Below are 26,967 nucleotides of genomic sequence, written 5' to 3'. Positions count from 1 at the left end.
CGATATACATCCTGTTTAAGGAAACACAATATATCACATCAAGAGTCATAAAAAAAATGTATTCCACAGTGAAGATTACTTTTACAAAAGGGTTCTTTGCTTTCAACGTCCACTGATGCACTTTAAACAATAGTATCTGTAATTAATTTGCACAACATAGTTTTTCAGTAATGTCTCCTCCTAGTATGAATTCCAATAAAGTTTTACCCCACTTCCTTTTTGGCTTCATTCTTATTTTAATAACTTTAACACACAATAAACTACATATACTTATAGTGAGTGGTTTGATAAGTTTTGGCATCTAGACACAACTGTGAAACCATTACCATAGTCAAGACAGGGAACATATCCTTCACCTCCAAAAAGTCTCTTTATGCCCCTTAATAGTCCCTCCCTTGCACCTCTCTGTGGTCCACCCCCTTAAACAACAGGTCTGCTTTTTGACACTACATATCAGTTTGCATTTTCCATTTATTTAAAAAAAAATTTTAATAGTTTATTTATTTTTGAGACAGAGAGACAGAGTATGAATGGGGGAGGGGCAGAGAGAGAGGGAGACACAGAATCCAAAACAGGCTCCAGGCTCTGAGCTGTCAGCACAGAGCCCGATGCGGGGCTCGAACCCACCAACTGTGAGATCTGACCTGAGCCGAAGTCGGACGCTTAACCGACTGAGCCACCCAGGTGCCCCTGCATTTTCTATTTCTTATAGGTGCATATATCCTTTTGAATTAGTGTTTTAGTATTCTTTGGGTAAATACTCATTAGTGGACTTACTGGATCATATGGTAATTGTGTTTTTAAATTTTTGACAAACCTCCATACTGTTTTCCACAGTAGCTGTGCCAGTTTGCATTCCCACCAATAGTGAAGTAAGGTTCCTTTTTTCCCACATCCTCATCAACACTTACTGTTTCTTGTATTTTTTGTTTTAGCCATTCTGACAGGTGTGAGATGTTATTCCACTGTAGTTTTGATTTGCATTTCCCTGATGATGAGTGATGTTGAGTATCTTTTCATGTCAGTTGGCCATCTGAATGTTTTTGAATAAATGTCTGTTTGTGTCTTTGGCCTATTTTTAAACCAGATTATTTGTTTTTTGGGCACTGAGTTTTATAAGTTCCTTATATATTTTGGATACTAAACTTTTATCAGATAAGTCATTTGAAAATATCTTTCCTTATTCAGTAGGTTGTCTTTTAGTTTTGTTGACTGTTTTTTCTCCTTTGCAGAAGCCTTTTATTTGGATGTAGTCCCAATAGTTTATTTCTGCTTTTGTTTCCCTTGCCTTAGGAGATATATCTAGAAAAATGTCGCTAAGGCTGATGTCAGAGAAATTGTTGCCTGCACTCTTTTCTAGGATTTTTATGGTTTCAGGTCTCAAATTTAGGTCCTTAATCCATTTAGAGTTTATTTTTGTGTATGGTGTAAGAAAGTGGTCCAGTTTCATTCTTTTGCATGTAGCTGTCCAGTTTTCCCAATACCATCTGTTAAAGAGACTGTCTTTTCCCCATTGCATATTCTTGCCTCCTTTGTCAAAGATTAATTGACCATTAATTTGCTCTTTTTTTCCTAGTTTCCAAAGGTGGAAGTTGAGATCATTAATCTGAGATCTTTCATCTTTTCTAATAAAAGCTTTAGTGCTATACATTTCACTCTAAGTAATGCTTTAGCAGCATCTCAAAAATTTTGAAGTGTTTTTATTTTCATTAATTTAAAAATGCCTTCTAATATCCCTTTTGACTTCTTCCTTGATGTATAAATTATTTGAAGGTGTTATTTAGTTTCCAAATGTTTGAAGGAGTTTTAAGATATCTTTCTGTTATTGTTTTCTGATTTAATTCCATTGTGGTCAGAGAACAAACTTTGGATAACTTCAATACTTTTAATTTACGGAGACTTGTTTTATATCCCAGAATATGGTCTATCTTGGTAAACATTCCATATGTATTTGAAAAAAAAAGTGTGTTCTGTTGTTGTCTGGAGTGTTCTGTAAATGTCAACTAAGTCAAATAGTATAAGTGTTGTTCAAATCTTCTATATCTTCACTAATTTTCTGTCCATGGGTTCTATCAAGATATTGAGAAGAGACACTGAATTATCTAACTATAACTGTATATTTGTCTATCAGTTTTTGCTTTAGGCAATTTGAAATCTTATTAGATGCATACATGGTTAGAGGTTTTGTTTTCTCTTGATGTATTTATTCCTCTACTACAAAATGACCTTTTGATTCCTAGAAATATTATTTGCTTTGAAATCTAATTTGTCCAGTATTAATATAGTCATTTCAGCATTTTCTGATTAGTGATAGCATACTATCTTATTTTTTTAACCTATTTGTGTCTTTAGATTTAAAAAGTATTTCTGGGGGTGCCTGAGTGGCTCAGTCGGTTCTTGAGACTGAGCCCTGCATTGGGCTCTGTGGTAACAGCACAAAATCTGCTTGGGATTCTTTCTCTTTCTCTCTGTCCTTCCTGCTCCCACCACTGCTTGCATGTGCATATGCACACATAATGCACTCTCTCAGAAAATAAACTTAAAAAAAAAGACTAAAAAAAGAAAGTGTATTTCTTGTAGACAGCACATAGTCTTGCTTTTTTTTTTAAATCCAATCTGATAATCTCTGACTTTTAATTCTGGTACTTACACCATTTATTTACATTTAATGTTATTGATTTGGCTGGGTTCAAATATGCCATTTTGAAATCTGACTTCTGTTTGTCCCATCTGTTCTTGCCTTCCATTCACTCTCTGACTTTGTTTATATTAATGGTACTGTATTTTTATAATGCACTCTTATCCCCTTTATTGGCATGTTGTTTTGTTATTTCATTGGTCACCTTAGAGTTTATGTTTCTTTAAATTATCACAATCTGTCTTCAAGTGATATTATACCACTTTATGTAGAGTATAAGAATCTTATAATAGTATGCTTCCATTTCTCCCTTCTTTGTCTCTGAGCTACTGTCATGCATTTTAATCCCACAAATTTTTTTGTTTTGTTTTTTTAATTTCTAGGAGAGAGAGAGAGAGACAGCGTGAGCAGGGGAGGGTCAGAGACAGCGGGAGACACAGACTCTGAAATACGCTCCAGGCTCTGAGCTGGCAGTCAGCACAGAGTCCAATGCGGGGCTCGAACCCACGAACCGCGAGATCATGACCTAAGCGAAAGTCGTACGCTTAACTGACTAAGCCACTCAGGCGCCCCTCCACAAATGTTTTAAACCCCACACTACATTATTATGTAAACAATGGCCTTTTATAGAGATTTAAATAGTAAGAATAAAATATATATTATATATGTATATAAATGTAATCAGTTTTCTTCTGACTGAGGTACTTTTTTAAATATGACTTGTAGTGTGGATATGTTGGTGTCTTAGTCAGCCTGGACTGTCATAGCAAAATACGAGAGACTGGGTAGCTTAAACAACAAAATTTCTTTCTCATAGTTCTTTAAGTTGGGAATTCAAAGATCAAGGTGCCTGATGATTTCGTTCTTTGTTGAGGGCTCTCTTCTTGGCTTGTAGACAGCTGCCTTCTCACTAGTTTTTGCACAGGAAAGAGAGCTCTAGTCTCTCTTAGCCATTTTATGAGGATACTAATCCTATCCCAGTGGCTCCATCCTTATGATTTCATCTAAACCTAATTGCTTTCCAAAGGACCCATCTACAAATACAACTGCATTGGACTTAGGGCTTCAACAAATGACTCAGAGGTTGACACAAGCATTCAGTCCATAACAGCCCTATATGTGGCTCAGTTTCATGAACCATGAGAGCATTATCTGAGCCAAAAATCAAGAGTTGGATGCTTCATCAACTGGGCCACCCAGATACCCTTGCATTGTCTTTTAACTTGCATGTTTTCCAATGAAAAATCTGCCTTCATCCTTATTTTTGTTCCTTTATATGTAATGTCTTTTTTCCTTCTAGCTAATTTTGATATTCTTTCTTTATCACCTGCTTTGAGCAATTTGATTATGATATGCTTTGGTGTAGGTTTTTTTTTTCACAGTTCTTGAGTTTCTTGAATGGCTAAGTGTAGTTTTCATTAAATTTGGTAGCATTTCAGCCATTATTTATTTGACTCCCTGAATACAGACTGCCTGAAATTGTCCCACAGCTCACAAATGCTCTGTACATTTTTCTTTCTGGTAGTCTTTTTTTTCTCTCTGTGTTTCATTTTGGACAGTTTCTGTTGCTAGGTCTTAGAGTTCACTAATACTTTATTCTACAATATCTAATCTGTAATTAATTTCTTTCACAGTAATTTTCATCTCAGAAACTGTGGTTGTCATCTCTAAAAGTTTTAGATCTTCCACGTCTCTACTTAAGATATTCAATCACTCATGAGGCACAGTCAGTTTAGTGTCCAACTTCAGCTCAGGTCATGATCTCCTGATTCATGAATTCAAGCTCCACATCAGGCTTGCTGCTGTCAGGGCAGAGCCCACTTCAGATCCTCTGCTTCCCTCTCTCTGCTCCTCCCTGGTTTGCACTCTCTCAAAAATAAATAAAAATATTAAAAAAAGATATTCAATTACTCCTCTAATTTTGAACATTTGGAATACTGTTATAATAACTATTTCTGTTAATTCCAACATCTGTGTCAGTTCTGTTTAGTTCTGATTGATTTTTCTTTTCAATATGAGTCATATTTCCCTGCTTTTGTGCATGCCTGGAAATTTTTGACTGGATGCCAGACACTGTGGATTTTACCTTGTCAGATGCTTGATATTTGTGCATTCCTATTAACATTCTTAAGCTTTGTCCTAGGACTCAGCTGAGCTATATGGAAAAAATTTAGCCCTCCGCTTTAGAGATCTGTTAGGTAGGAACAACAGTTAATCTAGAATTACTTATTCTCCACTACTGATTCAAAACTCTTCTCAGTATTTTATCCAATGCCCCTTGGATTGCGGGTTTTTTTACTCTGGCTGATAGGAATGGGTATTATTCCCAATTCTCTGCGAGCTCTGAGTATTGGTCCTTCTAATTGTTTTGGGTGATTGTTTACCTGTTTTTGGTATTTTTCTCACACAGTGCTAATGAGTACTCTGCAGAATATTTAAGGGAAACTCTCTACAGATCTATAAAGTTTTCTCTCTGTGAAGCTCTCCTTTTTACTCTGCTTTCTGAAGTATAGCCACCACTGTCTCTCCAGATTATTAGCTCTGTCTCTTCAACTCAGGAGTCAGGCAAGATATTCTTTGGATTCTCTTTCCCCTGTCATTGACTGGAAACACTCTCAAAACAGTAAGCTGGGCTCAGCTTATTTTCCTTCCTCTAGAGATCAATCTCCTTTGTTACTTTGTGTCCTATGTCTTGAAAAGCATTGTTTGATATATTTTATCTGTTTTTATAGTTGCTTCAGGTGGGAGTAAATTTAGAAAATATGACCATTATTATTCCATCTTGGCTGGAAGTAAATATTTTTGATTTAGTTTTTATGTTATGGCTATACCAAATAAGTTACAAATAATAATTTACTCCATTGCTAATTATACAGTGTAAACTTCACTCTACTATAAATGAGGAGTTGTAATACCTAATTACGAAAATATTTCTGCAAAAAGAACTTTTAGTTCTTTGTATTCCAATAAAAGATACACTACCTGTAAGCTTCATTTTCTGGAATCATTTTTATGCAAAGAGAATAACATTTTATTTATTATTATTTTTGAATGTTTATTTTGAGAGAGAGGGTGTGAGAGAGTAAGCATGTGCATGCAAGCAGGGAGGGGCCGAGAGAGGGAGAGGAAGAGAATCCAAAGCAGGCTCCATGTTCAGTGCATGATGACCTGAGCTGATATTAAGGGTAGGACACTTACCCCAACTGAGCCACCAAGGCATCCGAAGAATAGCATTTTAAATGACACAGTTCAGTTACAATGACCATTAAGCCATAGAATAAGCCTGATTTTACATGGCTTTTGTCTTTATGACTAGTTGATTGCTCCTAAATTCTTTTTTTTAGTAAAAAGACAAATTTTTCTATTCAGGCTTCTTTTACATAAACTGCTTCCAGGATTTTCTCATCTCCCACATAGGGTCTCAAGTATGATTTATTTTCTCCATTCTTAGTTCTCAAATTATTACTCTTTCTCTAATTGCATTCAGTTTTCTCAATCAGTCTATGGGAATTTATTTATTTATTTACTTACTTACTTATTGAAATCACAATGGCTTACGTGTAGCAGGCAGTACTCAAAACTAGGTGGAAAAATTAATGTTCTACAACGTAAATGGTACACTCAATTCATAAAAAGAAGATTTATAAGAGATAGCTCATTTTCCAATCCAGTTTTTGTGTAATTAATATTAATGCACTTACACCAAGAAGAGAGAAACTTACTATAAAGGATTCAAAGCCTTAAGTTCTTTAGTGAAACACAAAGTGAAAGAAAATCCAAAGAAATGAAAGTGAAGTTCAGTGGAAAGGGGAATATACCAGGGATCCAGGTTTTTTCATCTGGCTCTGACATCAACCAGCTTTGTGGATTCTGGATAAACTGCCTAAATTTCTCTGGGCCTGCTTCCATATTTGTAAAATGAAAAGTCTGAACTAAAGGATCAGCAAAGTTCTTACATATCTACAATTCTTGGAGTCTTACAGTCTATAAAAGAAAAACCTAATTGGTCACAGGTAGTGGGTCACTGTTATTGTTGTTGAGAGAAGCTAGCTTTCTTTGACCTTATAAAGACCATTTATACACCTTCTTTTATTGTTGTGGATGTTGCATGGGTTTAAAAAAAAACCAAAACTGCCTCTGAAGTGGTTACAGGCAATGGGGCAGACAATATGCAGGAAAAAAACAAAGCCTTCTGGGAGAGAAGGGACCATAATCCCAACCCCTGCTCTCATAGGTTCCAAGTTAGGAAGGTCTGTCTGGATAGACCGTGATATCCCTGAGTAAATGGAGGAGAACAAGTCCCTTGAGATGAAATTACCTTTCAGAAATGGAGAATCCAAATCTAGGAAGACAGTTGGTGCAACATGTAAAGCTGATGCTATTAGCTCTTTCAGTTCTGTACATCTTAGCCCATAAGTTTATTCTGGGAACCATGGCTGAGTAAAGGAGTATAAACTAAAAGAATATGTCACTTGGGAACCCAACGTGCAGTTCCACTGAGGTCCGAGTGGGGGCCTGACTGCTACAGAGCAGCACTGAGTGAGGGTCCACCTCACTAGGTGGGGAGAAGTCCTAAACAGTGGTGAAGCCAAGGCAGTGGGTGGATTCTCAGATTCCATTTCACAAGCAAGATGGTTTCCTACTGGCTCTAAGATAGCTGGGCAGAGAGGGTCTCAAGGAATGACTCAATATAGTGCTAATAGGGCAGGTTTGGAAAAATATAGGGATTGCATAGCAATATATGCTCTCCGAACTGATGAAGAGGCTATGAGCATGGATGTCTGCTTTTTGGGTTAAACCTTCCAGCGAGTTTTAAGACACTTAAAACAGATTAGATCTGTTCGTCAAATGGTATAATCTAAAATCTATCATTCCCAGGAAGCTGTTGCTAGACTTTAACCTGTCTGAGGATTTTCATGCTTTTATTACATTATTCCTGGATAATCCTTCCTTATGCCATGCCAGCACCACTCTCTTCCTCTTGGCCTTTACATTCCTATTGGATCTTATCACACCCCACACTGTTGGCCCCTCTTCAAGCATAATGGAACATACTGTTTCTTCTTCTTTTAGAAATCAGTCAGCCTTTCTCATCCTCCAATTATCATGGGTGCTCTTCTAGGAACTTCCTCCAATTTGTTTTTACTCACCAATACCAACCTGAATTATGTTTCTCCTATCACTGCATTCCATCCCACTGAGTTTTTTTCCACTTGCTTTGCTAATATTAATTAAAAAACAACCCCCTCCCCACAATGCAGCAAATCCTGAAATCTACAGCAGGACCCATGGGATCTAAGAATGAAATACTTTGTAGTAAGTAACAGAGCCCAGAATAGCATGTAGGAGTCTGACAGCCAGTCTTTACACTAAGCATTAGACAATGTGTTAAAGTGTGTAGACATTAGCTGAAATCAGATTGTAAGGAAGCCTTCCAAAGGTTCTGATTTGGGTTTTGGCTGGATCTCATTCTTCTTTTTGTAGGCCAAAAAACCCAGCTGCACATGTACATCCACATATACCCCAATCATCTTATCATATGGTTCAGTGGTAAAAGTTAATTACTATTATTTTATCATAATATGCTCATTCCCTACAAAAAACTACAGACCACAGCTCTTAATCAGTCAAAGATGTAATATTAATGAATACAGACTTGCTTATTCACTTACTCATTCAGTCTTCATTCATTATTGGTTCATATTCAGAAATCAAAACATTTAACACTTAGTTCTGAAGGTTAGAAGTATAAATGAAAAAACCAAGAAGAAAAAAACCTACAGTGGGAAACCTGAAAAGCTAAAATTCACAAAAAAGTAGAATGTTAGGTTTTTCAGACAACCTGTCATGTCTAGAATGGCTCAGATGAAAAGAAATGAATAGGCCTTGCAGGTAATGAAAACGATCAAATTATAAACCATTTCACTTGAAATTCCAACCACATTTCCCACAGAAACAGGGAATTAAGTAAATACTTTTGTGAATCAAACACTAAACTATTTAGTAATTGCTGAGCAAATTCCTGCTCTTATCAAGCACATTTTTTAAAAAAAAGTTATTTACAATGAAACTAGAAGGGTTAGTTTTTAAAAAGAAAGTTAGCAAGTCTATAGAAATTTTAGAGTGTGTAGTGCCATTAAAATTACTAAGTTCTTGCTTTTGGATTGGAAACACTTTTCAATCACATCAAGACTCAAACTTCTTACTTAAAGTGGAAAGCAATCCAATTTCAGTATTTTATAATGGAAAACTGCAGTGCCTGTCAGTTAATGTCTCTAATGCCTTAGATAGCTAAAGTGAGGGCCTGACATTGAGCAGCTAAAACGTTCCGTGTTCTTTATTTACTCAAACACTCCATCTGCGTGTGTGCTCGTCAGTGCCAAGGGAACTGAAATTTAAGGCTGCTGTTAGAAGGAAGCACTTACAATTGTATCATCAAACCCTTAATAGCTCTGAATGGTTCTTGTACTTCAACATAAACTTCCATCTTCTTTGACCTTTTGGGAGGAAGTTCAACTTACTGACATAGTTTGTGACAATGGTTTTTACTGTATGGTTGAAAAAAAAAAACACATAAAGAGTTTAGGGACAGTTATCCTAAGCCCCAATTTTGGGGTGATTTTTGTTGTTGATGTTGTTTCACTCTTTTTAAAAAAATAGACAAAGTAAAAAATAACCCACGCTTTCTAAATATCTAGTAATAAAACGGTGACAACTACTTGCACATCTATATTTAAATGTGAACTGTATGGAGAGGGAGACTGTGATATGGAGACTGGGCTAGAAGAAGTATTAGAAGGCTGTATGTATTAATGAATTAAAGATATTTTACAAATCCACCAAACTGGAAACAATTACAAAGTTTGGCTATTTCAAGTGTTTGCGAAGATGTAAAACAACAGGGACTCTCATACATATGCACTGAATATGACCCAGTATTTCCGTTCCCAGGTTATGCCTGAGACCCTCCTGCATGTCTGTAATAGGAACTCTGAATGAGAGTGTTCACAGCAGCGTTCTTCAGCATTGCTCCCAACTGGAAACAGTATGATGTCTGTCAGTAGCTGAATGAATAAATACGCTGAGGTATGTTCATATATTCATATAATGGAAAGATACAAAGCAAGTTAGAGCCACATGCAACAACATGAATGAATCTCACTAATCTAATGTTGAACACTGAGCTGGAGAAGCAAGACACAGAATAATAATACACAATTGGGTTCTATTTATATCAAATTCAAAAATGGGCAAAACTTAAATATCTAGGGATACATACATGCATAGGTAGTAAAACTAAAGGAATGACTCAGAACATAGATTCCATTTGTGGGGAGAGAGTTGTAATTTGACAGGGGTACTGGGGGGGGCGGTCAGGGGTGCTGTCACAATGTTCTATTTCTTGACATTGATATGCATTCACTTCATGTGAAATTATGCATTCACTTCATGTGAAATTATGAATTTGTCTAATGTACTTTTCCATATCTACATTATATTTTCTAAGTAAAAAAGGAAAATCAACTCCTCCAAATTAAAGATCACAGGAAAGGATTAACAGTTCAAGTTACCTGCCTCACGTTCTACAACTTAATCATGAAAGTCCTAGGGTAGACTTTGGGCTTCAAATGAAAACACATAACATCTGCAAAAATGGGCCGAATGTGGGGACCTTCAGGAGAAGGTGAGAAATCTGGGGCTGGCTTTTGCTTTCTAGCAGGACTCTTTTCAAAGATCTTGTGTTTCATCTTCTCTTGTGAAAACCAAATCACATCAATGTACTTCCATGTCCTTATGTATAAAACGAGGAAATGGACTAGGTGACCTGTAAAGTATTTCTAGTTCTAATTTCTATGGTTCTATAAAAGTACAAAAACTTTTGGAAAAACTTCAAACATGAGCTTCTCTAACTACAGTTCTTGAGAAGGCTATTTTTGAGAAGATAGAGATGGTCAAAATAACACAGCTGGCTGGAAGAGAGAAACGCCATCATGTAACTTCTGGGAGTGATGAAGCAGAGAGGAAGACTTGCCCAATAACTTGGTGTGAATTTTTCATCTTATGAACAAGTCAGCCCAAAAGAAGGATGAGCCAATGGGACACAGCGCTGAGCACTGGTACTGAGCAACAGTTCAACACTTTGCTCTCTTCTCACACCTCTCTCCGCTAAACAGTGCTCTGGTGTGCAGGACAGGTTCTCAGAGGCTGTCTTAGATATATGGCTAAGGAATCCAGGGAGGTGTTCATCAACTCCTCCTGTCTGAGTCTCCACCCAGTGATGTCACGTGAGATAATACCGTTGAGAACCTTGGGGAAAGCTACAGCTTGGGTTTAACAATAACACGGTGCATATGGTGTCATCTCCAAAAGTAGATGAAAGAATTACATGTTTTGAAATCAGTCCATGCCAGGCTGTCCAAGATATGCAATTATTGTTAGCAGAGGCTGGTAGTGATGGGGGTTTGTGTATGGTTAGGGAGGAGAACAAGCAGGCAGAAAGTATGGAATTAAGGATTGGAAGATTTGGAGACGTGGCTCTGTAATCACCTACCCTGTTCTTCTTTTCTATACTTTGGTGCTTGTTTTTGGTTTCTTTGTGATAACCCCCCAGCTAAGGGTGCAGCCAAAGCCCCCATTTATTCTGCTGGGGTAGGTCCTTTTCTACCCTTGACTAGTTTTCTGTTCTGTCTTGTCACTTCCAGTTTGTCTCCTATACTACTTCTTTGCATCTATGTTCTCCATTTATATTCATTTCTCACATCAATCTCTGCTTCCTATTAGCATTTGCTTCTTGCCTTATTAGGAGTTAGAGGACAGAGAGAAGTCATTTCTTTTCTACATTTTTCTTTATCAGGGCATCTGTGTAAAATATTCTCTCCCAGTATCCCCTTCCCTCCCCTTCTAGCCAGAGAATACTACCCTAGAGCTTCATGCTGCTAATGTGAGAAGAAATTATGAACAGTGATTAGGAGGCTAAACGAGGGTGGTGGAACCTATTTACTTCATTAGGTTCCTTCAGGGAAAAAGCAAGGATGGGAAACTGAGAGATAAGGGTTAATACTAAAAGAATAAAAGATCCATTTGACTCAGAGCAATCTTCAGTCTGCCTGGATTCTATCAGACACCCTTCTCCATGGGGAAATCATTAGAGAGAAATGACATGCAAAGTACGCCATAAAGCATCTGAGTCAAACCAGAGGGAGGATGACTCAACGGATCATTTTACATTTTAATAGAAGGCACTGCAGATTTGTACCCAGTGCACAGTTCAACACAGGGTGCACATCCCCTCCCCAAAACTTCTCCATCGGGTGGGAGGGGAGTTCCCAGAACTGACAGAAATTATTCTGTCTTAGATAAGAACCAAGTCAAAACTCACAACAGAGAATCAAAGACTAAGAAAAGACAACAGATAGTCAAACACAGAAAAGAGGGGAGACTGCAAGTCTGTCTGATTCCAACTTCAGCATTACTGTCAAAACTAAGACTGTCAAAAACTCAACTCAGTAATTCATGGACTTCAGACCTGATGAAGGGGAGGTGAAGAAGAGGGAGCAGCAGAGGAAAGCAGGAAAGGAAGGAGGAAGAAAGGAGAAAAGACAGAAGAGAACATCTAAGTGTTATAAGTAAAAAAAAAAATGCTCTTTGAATTAGCTTCAAAAGGTACTGCGTAATTACTGCTAGGAGTTCACCCACCAGGTCAGTGCCAATGCTGGGCCTGGGTATCCGCGTGAAGTCAAGAAACCATATTGGCGATGCCAGAGTTCCCAGCACATTTTCTGGGCTAGTTTATTGCTGGTAGGTGCTAATAAGTGCCACCTGCCAAAGGAGTTATAATGCTAGAGACTGGACTGTCAACTTTAACTACTTCTCAAGGGGGTCAAGTTCAGATGAGGTTCGTGTCTGCCTGTACCTGAAAAGGATCTATGGTTATGTGGCTATTCATCTCCGTGATCTTTATCAATGCTTGTTCCACTTCCTAGGTGGGCACACTGCTTATGGGTGGGAAAGAAAACAGGAGTGAGTTTCTGAGGCTTAGCATAAATAAAGCTTTCACAGAAAAGGTTCTTAATAAAAGGAAACTTGTTTCTTTTACATATTAGGGTCTTCTGGACAACATGATTCTGTTCTGAAATACCATCTTCTCTGCAGGGATGCCAGGCTGGAATGGACACAGTTTAGATTGCAAGATGGTTCACCTGGTAACTAAAACAATCTAAACTCAGCACTCATGACAGGCAGCATCTAATCAGGGCAGAGGAGTCCTCTGGCTCAAGGGAAGTGCTTTGGGAAAAGTTTGTGAGTTTGCATTGAAGCCTCAACACCCTTACTCCTATTTTTTTTTTTCCATTTAAAAATGATTAAAGCCATGAGGCTAAGACCACTGCGTCACTTTATTAAATTCCACACTTGGTAATAAAAGCATTTGGACCATCTGTCACAATGCAGGAGATTGAATGGAATTTGAATATTAACACACAGGTGAAATGTTCTCCAGGGAGTCTGAGAAAAAGGCAGGAGGTCAGAGGAGAGATATTGGGGAAAAGGATGTGCTTGGAGTCTTCCAAGTCCCCGTCTTGTCCTTGGCAGCTTCTCAGAGTGACGACTATTGTTACCAAAAGGCAGGGACACCAATGTTTCAGGACATCAAATATGCTATTCAAAATATAAGGCCTATTATAGACTTACACCACCAACAGTCACACACACCACTGGTACCACACAGGCTATGCTTTAGATAAAGCAAAGTATATTGAAGAAGGGATTGTTTTCTAACTCACTCAATATAAACAGTCAAAACTGCACTGCAATGGTGGAGAAAATACCTTCTCTCCACATGGTCAGGAAGGGGTTTGATAAGGTCCAGCCCTTTAGCTAGGTGGTAGTGGACAAGCACAGAGAAGCCCCCAGAAGCACCAAGTGGGAAGAGACTCCTCAGTGCTTTCTTGACTCTATAGTGGACCAGTTTCCCATTTCTCTTTTCATCTCTAGGAAGAGGGGCCTCCTTTTGAGTCCTGCTCTTGCACTTCCTAGCTGTAGGGCTCTGGGTACATTAATTAGACTCTACAATCCTTGCTTCTTCCATGTGCAAAATGGCTGTGAAGATTAGACGAGCTGAAGATATAAGGTTTTTAGGACAGCCTCTGTTTTACCGTAAACGCTCCACAAATAAAAACTGTTATGAAAGGAAAATTAATTTCTCTGCACATTATATAAATTTGTAATTCTGTACAGGCTGAGGGGTTCTTAGATTGAGGCAAACCTGGACTGCATGAGGAATGATGCACATCTTCGTTTGCCAGATTTTCCTGCTTAAACCTGGGGAAAGGCCAATTTGCTTGACTTCCATCCATGGCCTCTGAGAAAATAATAGGACAGTGTGTGGGATCTGGTGCTTTCTGGCAACTTCATCCATGACACCACTGCAGCCTTCCCTCTGTAACCTCCCACAATGACCGTGAAGGTCAAATAAGGCAATAGATCTGAGAGCTTTCAGAGAAGTACAAAGAACTTTGCTTGCATCAGGAATTATCCTCACCACCATTTGACTAATTCTACACATAATTATATCAAGAATGTCTGCTCTTATGGGCACTTAACCCTGATATATTTCTCTTTCATGCCAAGAGAAAGCATCTGGCAGATGGGGGACTTGGACTGAATCTTGTCTAATAACACTTCCAAAAGATTCTATCCATTAATATTTGCTAAAAGTGCGTGCTTTGAATAAGTCACTTTCCTGTTATAGGCTTCTTCTATTTTCTCTCTCTGTTACCTTTTGCTTATGTTTCATCCAAATCAAAATCTCCCTTCATCATGAGATGCTGTGTGATGATGTAGTGGTGACAAAGCAGTCTGTAGAGCTAGCCTGCTGGTATCTGAATACTGACTGCTACACCCCCTCAGATAAATCATGTAAGCTTTCAGTAAGGATTCCTCATCTGGAATTCTGCTGTCATGAGGAGTAAGTAATTTAAAGCACAAATATGAAAAGTGCTTAGAACAATTCTTGGAGTATAGTAAGCACTCACTAAATACTGTACACATTATGGTCTTTGGAGGCAGTATAATGGAATGGTTGAGAATGTGGGCTGTGGAGCAGGCTGCCTGGCTTGGAATCCAGACTTTGCCACTCACCTCTGGAAAAGCCTCTGGCAATGGGAAAAAGACAGTCTCTTCAACAAATGATGTTGGGAAAACTGGACAGCCACATGCAAAAGAATGAAACTGGACCACTTTCTTACACCATGCACAGCGATAAATTCAAAGTGGATGAAAGACCTAAATGTGAGACAGAAATCATCAAAATCCTTGAGGAGAAAACAGGCAGCAAACTCTTACTCAGCTGGAGCAACTTCTTACTAGACACGCTGCCAGAGGGAAGGAAAACAAAAGCAAAGATGAACTACTGGGACTTCATCAAGATGAAAAGCTCTGTACAACAAAGGGCAACAATCAACAAAACTAAAAGGCAGCCTACGGAATGGGAGAAGATATTTGCAAATGACATATCAGATAAGCGGTTACTATCCAAAATCTTCCCAAATTCAACATCCAAAAACCAAATAACCCAGTAAAGAAGTGGGCAGAAGACATAAATAGACATTTTTCAAAGATGACATCCAAATGGCCAACAGACACATGAAAAGGTGCTCAACATCACTCGTCATCAAGGAAGTACAAATCAAAACCATGATGAAATACCACCTCACACTGGTCAGAATGGCTAAAATTAACAACACAAGAAATAATAGGTATTGGCAGGGATGCAGAAAAAAGAGAACATTGTTGCACTGTTGGCAAAACACAAATTGGTGCAGCCGCTCTGGAAAACAATATGGAGGTTCCTCAAAAAGTTAAAGATAGAACTGTCTTACAACCCAGTAGCTGCACTACTAGATATTTACCTAAAGGATACTAAAATGTTGATTTGAAAGGGCACATGCACCCCAGTGTTTATAGCAGCTATCAACAATAGCCAAACTATGGAAACAATCCATATGTCCATCGACTGATAAATGAATAAAGAAGATGTGGTGGTCCATCAACTGAAGAAATGAATTAAGATATATATGATATAAGATCTATATGAGATCTATATGTATCTATAAGAGATACATATATCTATACATACATATCTATAAGATCTATATCTTATACATATACATATCTATAAGAGATACATATATATGATAGATATATATGATGTATATATATATGATAGATATATATGATGTATATATATATCTATAAGATACATACATACGCACACACACACACACATATGGCAAGAATAAAATCTTGCCATTTGCAACAACATGGATGGAACTAGAGTGCATTATTCTAAGCAAAATTAAGTCAGTCAAAGACAAATACCATGATTTCACTCATGTGGAATTTAAGAAACAAAACAGATGAACATATGGGAAGGAGGAAAAAAGAGAGAGAGAAAGCGAGAAACAAACCACAAGGGACTTAACCATAGAGAACAAACTGAGGGTTGATGGAGGAGGGTGGGTGGGGGATGGGCTAGATGGGTAATGGGTATTAATGAGGGTACTTGTTCTGATGAGTGTTGGGTATTGTATGTAAGTGATGAATCACTGAATTCTACTCCTGAAACCAGTATTACACGGCATGGTAACTAACTAGAATTTAAATAAAAATTTAAAAAGAAAAAAAAAACCCCTCTGGCAATACACTTAACTTTTCTGTGCCTCAGTTTCCTGATTTGCATGAAAAGGGTATGATAGAGAGCACCTGTCTCATAGGCTGTGAGGAGTAAAACACGCCACATGTTTGTTCACTAATTCATTAATTCACTCATTCAACATGTAGTAAATGTTATATAAAATTAGCTCTTCTTTCTTACCATGCCAACTATTTCCACTCACCTTTCACTCCCAGACAGATATGGCTTGTCCTTATGCATCAGTATCTCCTGCTTTCAGCCCTGCCTACGCAACTCAGACTCCCTGCTGCCTTCCTAGCTCTTGCAATTACAATAGTTCTCAAACTGCATGGAGTCAGGGTGGGGCTGGAAATCTGCAGTTGAACCTCCAAGGCAGCTGATCCAAGGCAGCCCTATAAACTTGCAATGTTTGCCCTGCCACTTCTGAGAGCTGGAGAGAGGACTACTTAAGTCTTAAGTCTTACTCACTTCCTTCTCTGTCTCCTTCTATGTGCAAGGAAGATAAGACATGCTTCTTATAAGACTGTCATGTGATTTCAACGCGACGGCTCACTTCCTGACCTCCCTGGGGTCTTTGCTCAGATGTTGCCTTCTCGGGAAGGCTTTCTTGCTCACCCTTCTTAAACCCCGAGCCCAGCCTCCTGCCTATACTGTTTGTTCTTCCTCCCCTGCTTTAAGTTACTTTATTTTTTACTTTTTATTTATTTTATTTCTGCTGAGGTGTCCTTTCAAACTATTTCTTTGGACATCTTTCTATACACTCTGGAGCTGCCTGGTCTTTCTGTGCTTCTAGGATGCCTTGCCTATCCATTTATCCACAAAAAACTCAGTATATTGTGAGCAACGCTAATGTTAGAGGAAACTAATGATATAGTCTCCAAGACATACAACTCAGATAATGAGAAGGTACAAAAGCTATAGGAAATATTGGACTGATAGAGCGCAGGAAAAGCTACCATCTGCAGAATTTCTCCGTGGAAAGGTCTTAAGTGTACTTTATCTCCAAAGCTTTCTGGGCCCAACCATTCATGAACAGTGAGACCTATTCTTTCTCTGTTGTTCTGTACAGTGTGTATCTGTACAGAGTATAATTTAGCTGTTCTATCCTGGTAAAAGCCTCCTTGCTCCCACTTCTCAAAGATGGCTCTGATTCTCTCCAAGTTCACAGCCTCCCACCTCAAACTGCCAAGCCAATCATGCCTTTCCTTTCAGCAGCACCTAAGCCTCTAAGTCCTAAGGAGATGATGGCCACACATGATGATCCTCAGGGTGATCAATGTTTTTCAGAGAGTATCTATTGCCCGGGCTTCTGTTGCTCTGGAATCATACACAGCTCTGGAGGGGTTGGGATTGAAAGAATATGGAAGGAGGAGGTTTCTGATGTTCATTTCAAAGTCAGACAAGAACTCTTCCTCAGAAGTGACAGAAATCGGACTTAGTTCTACTTATAGTGGTGTGATGACAAACTCCCCCTTAATAAGTTAGAATTATAAGCCATTTGAGCCAATGCAACCAATGGAAAAATAAAGTACTCATGATTTTCCCGGGAAAGTGGAGGTACACAGCAATCCCCAGAAACAATCCCCTGTGGATGGTTTTCTGATCAGCTTAGAAAAGCACTGATTAAAATACAGCATATGCATTATAGAGTTCTGTATCACAATCCTACAAAATTGTTTGGAAAGAAAGAAGATGTTCACCTGTTTAAAAAAAAAGAAAAACAACTTGTATGTTTCTAAAGGAGATACTTTGAAAGCAAAACAAAACAAAACAAAAAAAACCAAAAAGCATCACCTTTTTTAAAAAAAAAATAAAGTGGCACAACAGAAGTTCACATAAAATGCGCGACAATGTTCCTTTTCAATAGAACTCAGGCTGAGTGAAAGACATTCTTGGATTCTGAGCTTTGGCTGGTTACCTAGGTTGCAAAGGATACCAAAAGAGACTCACACCAGGAATTCTTAGTTAGAATGCCAGTCAAGGAAAAGTTCATAATCCTTTCAGATTTTAAATTCTGTGTGTCTGTGAGGAGGAAAATCAGTTACTTTTTAGACAATTGGAAGGGAAGATTAGACCAGACTGCCTATAAAGACTTTGTACACTATGGGTTACGCTCATCAAAGGTAAAGGGAAATGGCTTTTCGGGCTGGCACCGTTATTCTCATTTTGAAATTGTGGTTATAAGAAGACTGCTGCTTGTTTAATTTTTTTTTTTTGAGATTTTTAACAGCTTTATTTGACCACAATTTCTCTTTTTTTTTTTCTTAAATAGTTTGTTGTCAATTTGGTTTCCATATAACACCCAGTATGCTGCTTGTTTAATTAGAATGGAAATTGATACACAGGAAAACACACCAACTATATCTAGTGTATTAGCCTGATATTTATAACCAACATCTATCTGATTATTTAACATTGACCAGATTTGAAATCTATTAGGATTTCTTAATTATTCATATGTGCTCATGGTTATTGCTTTCTTTTAAGGAAACATGAAAGGCTTAATGATTAATATAACAATTTCAAAAGCTTTCTCATACAGATTGGACTAGAGTCCATGGTCTTTACAGAATGATCATTACTTGGTTAATGAACTCAGCACACTGAACATTTTTCAGCCACCTGAAACTCCCAAGTATTGTGTGAGTTTTTGGCCAATTAATTATCAATTACAACATCATAAAACATTAGCACAAAAATAGGAATAATGAAATTTAATTATATATTATTATTCTGAGTTGCTGCAAATACTATACAAGACTGATTCTGATTAATAATTCATTCAGCAATAAAGTATCAGGAAAGATAATTATGCAGTGCCACAATTCTCACACTGATTTCTATAATTACAGATTACAACAGTGTTAGCAATTTAAAAGGTTAGAGAGCTGTGGTAATTTGCTATGTCATCCTCAGCTATATTAATGTCTTTCTTTGAGCATCAAAGATAATTGAAAATATAATAATGGACCAAATCAGATGGCTTGCCCATGCTCTCCTCACCTAAAACATCTCCAACCTAAGTACATTAGTAAAGTCAAGTCCTTGGCAATTAGCCTCTTTCATTATGTAAGTAGCCCCACAACTCATATTCGGTTTATTGCTAATTGAAAGGAGAAAATATGTAGGTGTATGTGCCAAAAAATGCAAACACAGGAACATAATCTATAGAAAAGATATAACATGAATAACTACACTTGGTATACAACTCATATATGGCTTGATTATGAATACACATATTTACATTTGCATAATGACCCCTCAGGTAATTAGATCTGCCAAGAGACCCACATAATGGAAGTTGAGATTCTGTCTTTGACAATACAGTTGAGTAAATAGTGCATGAAGAGATACAAAGTTTATCCAATTTCCCTCTTTGAGTTGTTTATATATTGTGACACACCAAACTACTCTTGCTTTTGAGTTCTATTACACCCTGAGAATGAAAATAGACTCATTCCTGTAGGAATGCTTATTCTGTTCTGCTTTAATTCCTTGGGAAAAATACCTGGCTAGCAATTGATAGCTTCCTCCTATAATCAGTATTTAAATGAAAATATCACCTGGGGATAAGCTCAAGTAAACAAAGCACCCTGTTCTACAAATGTAAAAATGAATTTCTTCTCTGCATTTTTTGATATTTTTGGATGAGATGCACTGTAAGATACTGTAGCTTTCCTCTCCTGAATGTCTTAAGTATTCAACTAGCTTCATGTCCAATTAATATGGAGAAACAGATGGAAAATTCACTGGGACTAAAATCGTAAGCATTATTTAAATGAGCTCCTAGTAGAGTCTTTTGTGTGTTTTGTTGGGACTGGGGGTCCCTTCCTCCATTTAGAGTTTGTCAGGGCCTGGATTCAAGATTTCATTAAAGCTGGCCCCAAAGTGATGACATAGGGTATAAAAAGCAAAGCTTCATTCCAATGCTAGAAGGGATTTGTAGATCATCTGACTGAATCTGCTCATTTTACAGTTGTGGAAGTTTAGGCTCAAAGAATAAAATCAATATACTCAAGATCACAGAACCATTTAGAGTAACAAAAACAAGAGAACTCAAGTGATTCTGACTTCCAGGTTTCTACTATATCGTATTAAGGAAAATATAATAGATGAGGAAGGGCATGAGTGAGCACTTGGGAGACAATTTTTGTTCCAAAATTAAATGTATTTATTTACATTTACTTACAACAAGGTAGATAATTATGATATTGGGTGGGGGTGGGTAGAGGAAGAGTAATTCTAAGAGAATTCACAGAACTGTAGTTCTTCGTATCTTTCTTCAAGTAAGAATAAAAATGGGTTTCCTTTGCGTCATGAGCACAATTATAAAACAAGGCATTGTTTTTAATGGAGTCTAATCAGCTTTCTTCCTGGGCCACATGTAGGCGGCTGGCACAAGATCATATTGTATGATGCCACATTGAAATGTAAATGTCCTTTGCCCTTTTTCAACTATTTCCTTTTCAAAGCCTTACTCCCAAAAGGACAATAAAACAGGCTCCCTGTATATTCCTGTGAATCTGTTGTTGGATTCACTAGGAGACCCCTAGCAGGTGATACTGTTTCCTGTTTTAAGTAGTACACATTTAAGTTTGTGACAGGAATAAAAATGGCAAGTAGACTTTGGTCCCACATATTCAAGGTCCTGTATGGTTTTGGATTTTGAATTTTCTAACATCTCATTATGAAAACTTTCAAACTTAACAGAAAAGTTTAAAGAATTTTATACTGAACATCTAATACCTAACATCTAGATTTTATGATTAATATTTTACTATGTTTATTTCATTACACATCTATCTGTATTCATATCTATCTAATTCATCTTATTTTTTTAATGCACATCAAAGTAAATTGCAGACATCAGCACACTTTCCCCTAAACTCTAACAGGCATATCATTTGCTAGAGTTCAAGATTTGTTTGTAGTTTTTCCTTTTGATTAATTTGTATTTGTATTTGATTAATACAATGAAATGGACAAATTTTAAGTGGACATCTACTGAGTTTTGATAAATGTATACCTATGTATTCTGAACCCTATCCACCTACAGAATAGATTCCCCATCCCAGCCAGTTTCTTATGCCAAAGGCAATAACTGCTCTATTAAATTTTTCAACATAGACTAATTTTGCCTGCCTTAGAATGACTGAATTTTGAAATTGTTATTTAAGGCTTCACTTGACAGTTTAATGGCTCAGTGTTGTTCTATCTTTTTCCTTCACTCGACAAACACTTATTGAACACATACAACAAGCCATGCACACTGGAAGCCAGTGACAACAAAATAATTATTTCATTAAATTAGAAAAATTATTTCAATGGTGGTGAGGATTGTGGGATTAATTATACCTCAAGGGCAATTAGGATGCACAACCAAAAGGGAAGCCACACACCACACCCTCTGTCTGTTACTCATTTGGAAACTTGCTGACTCTTTGATAGAGAAATAAAACCCATCCATGCCCAGTGAAAAATGAAGGGTTTGCAGGATCCTTGGAGTAAATATGAAAAATGAGGAGGCTTTTTACAAAAGCCCATCTTTAGACCAATATTATTGCTCTACGATGAAGATGAATGGTCACAGTGCACCAAGCTATATCCTATAAAGACACAGCCCCTAGTTTTATGGAACTGCAAAATCATGAAAGAGGCTACCAAAGGAGCCAAAAAGCTCCTTGTTTATTTTCTTTTAATCTAACTGTAAGTAGTCAGTGTATTAGGCCCTTATTTTCTAGTAACTGAATTATTGCTAAGGAGATGACACAATTGGTAGACACAGCACTGGGTTACTTTTCTTGGTAAGAGCTCAGAAATGGCACACATCATACATCAGTCGCTAAAACGGGACTAAAACATTCTACAGCAACTCTAATACTCTACAAATTCTCCATTAATCTTTGTTATAGGTTGATTGTGTTCCCCTACCCTCCAAAAAGATGTGCTGAATTCTTAATCTCTGGTACCTCAGAATGTGACTTTATTTGGGAAATAGGGTTGTTGCTAATATATAACAGGGTTGTTAACTAATATAATTAGTTAAGATGAGGTCATACTGGAGTAGACTGAGCCCTAATCCAATATAACTGCTGTTCTTATAAAAGGAACTCCATGTAAAGACACTATGTGGAGATGGAAGCAGAGATCAGAGTGATGCATCTACAAGCCAACAAATGCCAAGGATTAATGGCTGCCACCTGAAGCTAGGAAGAGGCAAGGAAGGATTCTTCTCTACAGGTTTCAGAGGGAGTATGGCCCTCCTGACACCTTGAGTTTGAACTAGCAGAGTCCAGAATTGTGAGACAAGAAATTTTTGGTATTTTAAGCTGCCCAGTTCATGATACTTTGTTAAACAGCAGCTCTAGGAAACTAATACAATTATAAAGAGATTTTTTCTTTTCAATAATTTTTAAAAATTGACATATACTTTACATGCAGAAAAGTACACCATAAGATTACAGATCAATGAGTTTTTCCAAGTGAATATACTCATGTAGCCACCACCCAAATCAAGAATATTATGAGCAACCCAAAAGTCTCTCCCCCATGCCTCATCTCCGTCATTATCCCCACCAAGATAACTACCATTCTAATTTCCTTCACCGTTAGTTTTGTCTCCTTTTGAAAGTTAGATATGTATATATACTGTGTGTGTGTGTGTGTATGTATTTATATTTAGGTATATCTGGTTTTTGTTGCTTAATATTATGTTGGTGAGATTCACCCATGTTAGGTGTAACTGGCTTCTTCTGAAGACAAATTTTAAAACATAATTAAAAATTTTGTCAGTTGGTTCAAATTTCAAAAAATACAAATGGTATACAGTGAAAGTCTTAAAAATCTCCCAAGCACTTGATGCATAGGGGCACATGTACCCCAATGTTCATAGCAGCACTCTCAACAATAGCCAAAACATGGAAAGAGCCTAAGTGTCCATCAACGGACGAATGGATCAAGATGTGGTTTATCTATACAATGGAATATTACATGGCAATGAGAAAGACTGAAATCTGGCCATGTGTAGCAACATGGATGGAACTTGAGGGTGTTATGCCGAGCAAAATAAGTCAGGCAGAGAAGGACAAATACCATATGTTTGCACGTATAGGAGGATTAGGAGGAACTTAATGGAGAACCATGGGAGAGAAGAAGGGGAAAAATAATGGGAGAGAGGGAGGGAGGCAAACCATGAGAGACTCTTGAATGCCGAGAACAAACTGAGGGAAGATGGGGTGGAGGGAGGAGAAGGGGGGTAATGGGCATGGAGGAGGGCACTTGTGGGGATGAGCACTGGATGTTATATGGAAACCAACATGACAATAAACTATTAAAAAAGAAAAAATCTCCCAAGCACTGCATCCCAGTCACATGGTTCCATTTTCTAAAGGCAACTAATATTTCTTGTGTACCCTTCTAGAGGTATTTTATGCCTCTTTAAGTAAAGATAGATACATTTATAGATAAATCTTTCTCTTTTTTTTTACACAAAACTCAACATACTATATTAATATCATGCACCTTTCTCTTTCACTTTAAAATACACCTTCGGTGGGTAATAGGTATTAATATTAAGGAGGGCTCTCGTTCTGATGAGCACTGGGTGTTATATGTAACTGATGAATCATCGAACTCCATTCCTGAAACCAATATTGCACTATATGCTAACTAACTAGAATTTAAATAAAAGTAAAATAAATAAATAAAATACATCTTGAGTAATATACCAAACCGACACCTAAAAGCGTCTTCATCTTTGTTTTGTGGTTACATAGTATTTGACTATAAGAATATAGTACATGTAACATTATCCATATATGTAACATTATCTATCTATCTATCTATCTATCTATCTATCTATCTATCTATCTACATACACCCCCCCCAGACATATATAACCAATTCTCTATTGATAGCCATATGGATTATTTTCAATCTTGTGTTATTGTAAACAAGGTTGCAATGTGTAACTTTGTAATTTTGCACATGATGAGCACATCCATATGCAAAGAAGAACTGATGCATCAAAGGATATAAGCTTTTGAAATTTTGATATTGCCAAACTCCACTCCATTGCGATTATACTAATTTGAACTCCTACTAGCAAAGTACAAGAGTACCTTTTATCCATAGTCTTGCTAATAGATTATGTGATCAAACTTAGGCATCTTCAAATAGAATTTCACTATAGTTTTAATTTATATTCACTTTTTATAAATGAAGCTGGATATATTCCATATGTTTATAAACAGCTACTTATATTTCCTCTTCTGTAAACTGTTAATAACCTTACTTTTTTTTTTCTATTGCATTGTTGATCTTTTTTCTTAGAGCCTTGTAGAAGCTCTTTACATATTAGGGAAATTGGCCCTTTCTCTTATATGAATTGCAAAATTTTTTTCCTAGTTTGTCACTTGTCTTTTGCCTTTGTTTATGGTGGTGGTTGTCTCTCAGAAAAATTCTGACTTTAAGTAATCATTTCATGGCTTTCCTTTTATGGCTTCCCAATTTTGTATCATACTTTCACTAATAGATATAAAAAATTTTTCCCTAAATTCTTTTAGCAATTTTAATTTTTTTAAAAATTTAAGCTTTTGATGTATTTAGAATTTATGTTAGTGTAAAATATATCAATATATCAATAAACTTAATTTTCCCAGACTGCTATTTAGTTACCCCAGCACCATTTTTTCAACAATCTAGTTTTATCACACTGATCTGAGATGCTTAATGTAAAATAAAATTTCGAATGTATTTGAAATTATTCCTGTATTCCACTCTGTGTTATTGAACTATCTATTAATACCCTAATTCAAATATGTAAATATATTTGTAATATGTTTTAATATTTAAAAAGCAACTTTCTGTCATTATTTTCTTTATTTTTGACTATTGATTACAAGTAATTTTTTCACATAAATTTCAGCATCACATTTTTTGGTTACAAACAGTTTTGTTGGTACTTTTACTGGGATCATGTTAAATTTCTGATGCTGAGATTTTTCTATCAAGAACATGGATTGCCTTTATATTTATTTATATATTTTTTCCTTTGCATCTCAGGGAATCAAAGAAGTTTCATTCATTTATATAAACAAATATTTATATCTTACAGATTCTTTAAGTTAAATTCCCATATTTATATATGATGTGTTTGCATATGTAATTATATTTACATTTGAATTTTCCTTTTTTTGCTACTGTAAATAGGATTTTTCTTCCTTATATCGTCTAGCTGTTGAAGGTATATATGAATACTGTTATTTCTACATAATAAACTGGTACTCAGCTCCCTTACTGAGTTGTTATTATTTATAATAATTTTCCAGTAGATTCACAGAAATATGCATACAAGTATACAATCATAGCATTTGCAAACTAAACATTAGTTCATCCTTTTCATTTTGACTTTTTATGCTTCTAGAGTCTTTGTCTTGTACTGCATTGGCCAGTGCATTCAGACAATAAACAATGTTAAAGAACAGTTATAACGAGAGAGCTCTTTTTTTTGTTTTTAACGTTTATTTATTTTTGAGAGACAGACAGAGTGTGAATGGGGGAGGGGCAGAGGGAGAGAGGGAGACACAGATACTGAAACAGGCTCCAGGCTCCGAGCTGTCAGCGCAGAGCCTGATGCGGGGCTCGACCTTGGGGAATGGTGAGATTGTGACTTGAGCCGAAGTCAGATGCTTAACCAACTGAGCCTGAGCCACCCAGGTGCCCTGAGAGAGCTCCCTTCTACTTGCTAGAATGTGTGCTGCCTGATTCATGAATCATTTAATACAGGCAATTTGAGTTTTTTAAAAAAATAAAGAGCAGTTGTAACAATGAACACCCTTGTCTTCATTCTTTCTAAGTATTTCCCTATCAAACATGACAATTCTAGGTGAAATTACTTACATTTTATCATGTTAAGGAGGTATCCATCACTTCCTATTTTATATATTATTTTTTAATGAAAAATTGATATTGAATTACATCAATATCTTTGCAGCATTTAAAAAGATGTTCATGAGTTTCTTTTAATGTTTTATTTTGAGAGAGCGAGTGAGCGAACAGGGGAGGGGTAGAAAGAGAGAGGAGAGAACCCAAAGCAGGTTCCTGACATTGGGCTCAAGCTCACAAACTGTGAGACACTAAACTGAGCTGAAATGAAGAGTAGGATGCTTAACTGACTGAGCCACACAGGCACCCCCAAATTAGTTTTCTATAAAAATATATTAATACAGCAAATTTAAAACATTGTAAATTATATTACTAGATTTCTCAATACTGTACCTTTCTCGCACCCCTGGAACAAACTTCATTAAGTCATGGGTACATTGTTCTTTCAAAATGCTGCTAGACCCTATTTGCTAATATTTTATTTAGAATGTAACATTAGTAGTCTTCTATGGTAGTTGTTCTGATGGATTTTCCTTCTCTTTGGAAGTCAGGGTGGGAAAATTATATTTTCTTAGACAATTATGCTTTTCATTTGGGTCTTCAAATTTATTTGTAAAAAGTTTAATGAAACAGATTTCATGATTCCTTTTAAATAGACCTTATATTCATTTCTGTTGCACTGCTGGTGGGATTGCAAACTGGTGCAGCCACTCTGGAACACAGTATGGAGGTCCCTTAAAAAATTAAGAAC

General features: G+C 36.8%; 1 protein-coding gene across 1 annotated transcript in view; it reads right to left on the bottom strand.

Moving 5' to 3' along the window:
* BACH2 (BTB domain and CNC homolog 2) overlaps positions 1-26,967 on the bottom strand; it is a 139,278-nt gene that overhangs the window by 77,352 nt on the left and 34,959 nt on the right. The window lies entirely within an intron of this gene.

Source organism: Hyaena hyaena, unplaced genomic scaffold (assembly GCF_003009895.1).
Source record: "Hyaena hyaena isolate Hyena2069 unplaced genomic scaffold, ASM300989v1 scaffold_66, whole genome shotgun sequence".
Lineage (NCBI taxonomy): Eukaryota > Metazoa > Chordata > Mammalia > Carnivora > Hyaenidae > Hyaena > Hyaena hyaena.
Note: the sequence above shows the minus strand (reverse complement) of the source record. Positions and strands in the feature narration are given on the sequence as shown.